This window comes from Rhinoderma darwinii, chromosome 11 (assembly GCF_050947455.1).
Source record: "Rhinoderma darwinii isolate aRhiDar2 chromosome 11, aRhiDar2.hap1, whole genome shotgun sequence".
Classification (NCBI taxonomy): Eukaryota; Metazoa; Chordata; class Amphibia; order Anura; family Rhinodermatidae; genus Rhinoderma; species Rhinoderma darwinii.
Genome location: NC_134697.1, coordinates 93486439 through 93491800, shown reverse-complemented (window position 1 = coordinate 93491800; position 5362 = coordinate 93486439).

Below are 5362 nucleotides of genomic sequence, written 5' to 3'. Positions count from 1 at the left end.
CAGGCATCATGTCCCTGTTTCTTCATATAACAGGCATTATGTCCCTATTCCTTCATAATACCGGCATTATGTCCCTGTTCCCTCATCTTACAGGCATTATTTCCCTGCTCCTTCATATTACCGGCATTATGTCCCCGCTCCCTCATCTTACAGGCATTACCTCCCTATTCCTTCATATTACCGGCATTATGTCCCTGTTCCTTCATCTTACAGGCATTATGTCCCTGTTCCTTTATATTACAGGCATTTTGTACCTATTCCTTCATATTACCGCCATTTTGTCCCTGTTTCCTCATCTTACAGGCATTATGTCCCTATTCCTTCATATTACCGGCATTAAGTCCCTGTTCCTTCATCTTACTGGCATTATGTCCCTATTACTTCATATTACCGGCATTATGTCCCTGTTCATTCATCTTACAGCCATTATGTCCCTGTTCCTTCATCTTACAGGCATTATGTCCCTATTCCTTCATATTACAGGCATTATGTCCCTGTTCCCTCATCTTACAGGCATCATGTCCCTGTTTCTTCATATAACAGGCATTATGTCCCTATTCCTTCATAATACCGGCATTATGTCCCTGTTCCCTCATCTTACAGGCATTATTTCCCTGCTCCTTCATATTACCGGCATTATGTCCCCGCTCCCTCATCTTACAGGCATTACCTCCCTATTCCTTCATATTACCGGCATTATGTCCCTGTTCCTTCATCTTACAGGCATTATGTCCCTGTTCCTTTATATTACAGGCATTTTGTACCTATTCCTTCATATTACCGGCATTATGTCCCTGTTCCCTCATCTTACAGGCATTATGTCCCTGTTCCTTCATGTTACCGGCATTATGTCCCTGCTCCCTCATCTTACCGGCATTACGTCCCTATTCCTTCATATTAATGGGATTATGTCCCTGTTCCTTCATCTTGCAGGCATTATGTCCCTGTTCCTTTATATTACAGGCATTTTGTACCTGTTCCTTCTTATTACAGGCATTATGTCCCTGTTCCTTTATATTACCGGCATTATGTCCCTGTTCCCTCATCTTACAGGCATTATGTCCCTGTTCCTTCATATTACCGGCATTATGTCCCTGTTCCTTCATCTTACAGCCATTATGTCCCTGTTCCTTCATCTTACAGGCATTATGTCCCTGTTCCTTAATATTACAGGCATTTTGTACCTGTTCCTTCTTATTACTGGCATTATGTCCCTGTTCCTTCATATTACAGGCATTATGTCCCTGTTTCCTCATCTTACAGGCATTATGTCCCTATTCCTTCATATTACCGGCATTATGTCCCTGTTCCTTCATCTTACAGGCATTATGTCCCTGTTCCTTTATATTACAGGCATTTTGTACCTATTCCTTCATATTACCGGCATTATGTCCCTGTTCCTTCATATTACAGCCATTTTGTCCCTGTTTCCTCATCTTACAGGCATTATGTCCCTATTCCTTCATATTACCGGCATTAAGTCCCTGTTCCTTCATCTTACAGGCATTATGTCCCTGTTCCTTTATATTACAGGCATTTTGTACCTATTCCTTCATATTACCGGCATTATGTCCCTGTTCCTTCATATTACCGGCATCATGTCCCTGTTCCTTCATCTTACAGGAATTTTGTACCTGTTCTTTCATATTACCGGCATTATGTCCCTGTTCCCTCATCTTACAGGCATTTTGTACCTGTTCCTTCTTATTACCGGCATTATGTCCCTGTTCCTTCATCTTACTGGCATTATGTCCCTATTCCTTCATATTACCAGCATTATGTCCCTGTTCATTCATCTTACAGCCATTATGTCCCTGTTCCTTCATATTACAGGCATTATTTCCTTGTTCCTTCATATTACCGGCATTATGTCCCTGTTCCTTCTAACTACAGGCATTATGTCCCTGTTCCTTCATATTACCGGCATTATATCCCTGTTCTTCATATTACCGGCATTATGTCCCTATTCCTTCATCTTACAGGCATTATGTCCCAGTTCCTTCATCTTACAGGCATTATGTCACTGTTCCCTCATCTTACAGGCATTATGTCCCTGTTCCTTCATCTTACAGGCATTATGTCCCTGTTCCTTCATCTTACAGGCATTATGTCCCTGTTCCTTAATATTACAGGCATTTTGTACCTGTTCCTTCTTATTACAGGCTTTATGTCCCTATTCCTTTATATTACCGGCATTTTGTCCCTGTTCCTTCTTATTACAGGCATTATGTCCCTGTTCCTTCATATTACCGGCATTATGTCCCTATTCCTTCATCTTACAGGCATTATGTCCCAGTTCCTTCATCTTACAGGCATTATGTCCCTATTCCTTCATATTACAGGCATTATGTCCCTGTTCCTTCTTATTACAGGCATTATGTCCCTGTTTCTTCTATTACAGGCATTATGGCCCTGTTCCTTCTTATTACAGGCATTATTTCCCTGTTCCTTCTTACTACCGGCATTATGACCCTGTTCCCTCATCTTACAGGCATCATGTCCCTGTTTCTTCATATAACAGGCATTATGTCCCTATTCCTTCATATTAGCGGCATTATGTCCCTGTTCCTTCATCTTACAGACATTATGTCCCTGTTCCTTTATATTACAGGCATTTCGTACCTATTCCTTCATATTACCGGCATTATGTCCCTGTTCCCTCATCTTACAGGCATTATGTCCCTGTTCCTTCATATTACCGGCATTATGTCCCTGCTCCCTCATCTTACCGGCATTACGTCCCTATTCCTTCATATTACCGGCATTATGTCCCTGTTCCTTCATCTTACAGGCATTATGTCCCTGTTCCTTCATATTACCGGCATTATGTCCCTGCTCCCTCATCTTACCGGCATTATGTCCCTGTTCCTTCATATAACCGGCAAAAAGTTCCCTCATCTTACCGGCATTATGTCCCTGTTCCCTCATCTTACCGGCATTATGTCCCTGTTCCTTCATCTTACCGGCATTACGTCACTGTTCCTTCATATTACCGGCGTTACGTCCCTTTTCCTTCATACTACCGAGATTATGTCCCTGTTCCCTCATCTTACCGGCATTTTGTCCCTGTTCCCTCATCTTTTTGGCATTATGTCCCTGTTCCTTCATCTTACCTGCATTACGTTCCTGTTCCTCCATATTACCGGAATTACGTCCCTATTCCTTCATATTACCACAATACGTCCCTGTTCCTTCATATTACAGGCATTATGTCCCTGTTCCTTCATATTACCGGCATTATTTTCCTGTTACTTCATATTACTGCCATTATGTCCACTGCAGGAGGGTACAGGGACATAATGCCGGTAATATGTCCCTGTTCCCTCATATTACCGGCATTACGTCCCTGCTCCTTCATATTATCGGCATTACGTCCCTGTTTCTTCATATTACCAGAATTGCGTCCCTATTCCTTCTTATTACCGGCATTATGTCCTGTTCCTTCATATTATTGGCATTACTTCTCTGTTCCTTCATATTATCGGCATTATGTCCCTGCTCCTTCATATTATCGACATTACGTCCCTGTTCCCTCATATTATTGGCATTACGTCTCTGTTCCTCCATATTATCGGCATTATATCCCTGTTCCTTTATATTACCGGCATTATTTCCCTGTTCCTCCATATTATCGGCATTATGTCCCTGTTCCTTCATATTATCGGAATTATGTCCCTGTTCCTTTATATTACCGGCATTATTTCCCTGTTCCTTCATATTACCGGCTTTACGTTCCTGTTCCTTCATATAACCGGCATTAATTCCCTTTCCCCTCATCTTACCGGCATTATGTCCCTGTTCCCACATTTGAACCGGCATTATGTGCCTGTTCCTTCATATTATCGGCATTACGTCCCTGTTCCTTCATATTATCGGCATTATGTCCCAGTTCCTTCATATTATCGGCATTACGTCCCTGTTCCTTCATATTATCGGCATTATGTCCCTGCTCCTTCATATTATCGGCATTACGTCCCTGTTCCCTCATCTTACCGGCATTTTCTCCCTGTTCCTTCATCTTACCCACATTTAGTCCCTGTTCCCTCATCTTACCGGCATTATGTCCCTTTTCCCTCATCTTACCGGCATTATGTGCCTGTTTCTTCATATTATCGGCATTACGTCCCTGTTCCTTCATATTACCTGCATTATGTCCCTGTTCCTTCATATTATCGGCATTACGTCCCTGTTCCTTCATATTATCGGCATTATGTCCCTGCTCCTTCATATTATCGGCATTATGTCCCTGCTCCTTCATATTACAGACATTATGTCCCTGTTCCCTCATCTTACAGGCATTTTGTACCTGTTCCTTCTTATTACCGGCATTATGTCCCTGTTCCTTCATCTTACAGGCATTATGTCCCTGTTCCTTCATCTTACAGGCATTATGTCCCTATTCCTTCATATTACCAGCATTATGTCCCTGTTCATTCATCTTACAGCCATTATGTCCCTGTTCCTTCATATTACAGGCATTATTTCCCTGTTCCTTCATATTACCGGCATTATGTCCCTGTTCCTTCTTATTACAGGCATTATGTCCCTGTTCCTTCATAATACCGTCATTGTGTCCCTATTCCTTCATATTACCGGCATTTTGTCCCTGTTCCTTCATCTTACAGGCATTATGTCCCCTGTTCCTTTATATTACAGGCATTTTGTACCTATTCCTTCATATTACCGGCATTATGTCCCTGTTCCTTCATCTTACAGGCATTATGTCCCTGTTCCTACTTATTACAGGCATTATGTCCCTGTTTCTTCTTATTACAGCCATTTTGTACCTGTTCCTTCATCTTACAAGCATTATGTCCCTGTTCCTTCATATTACAGGCATTATGTCCCTGTTCCTTCTTATTGCCGGCATTATGTCCCTGTTCCTTCATCTTACAGGCATTATGTCCCCGTTCCTTTATATTACAGGCATTATGTACCTGTTCCTTCTTATTACAGGCATTATGTCCCTGTTCCTTCATCTTACATGCATTATGTCCCTGTTCCTTCATCTTACAGGCATTATGTCCCTATTCCTTCATATTACCGGCATTATGTCCCTGTTCCTTCATATTACCGGCATTATGTCCCTGTTCCTTCTTATTACAGGCATTATGTCCCTGTTCCTTCATATTACCGGTATTATGTCCCTGTTCCTTCATATTACCGGCATTATGTCCCTATTCCTTCATCTTACAGGCATTATGTCCCTGTTCCTTCATCTTACAGGCATTATGTCCCTATTCCTTCATATTACAGGCATTATGTCCCTGTTCCCTCATCTTACAGGCATCATGTCCCTGTTTCTTCATATAACAGGCATTATGTCCCTATTCCTTCATATTACCGGCATTATGTCCCCGCT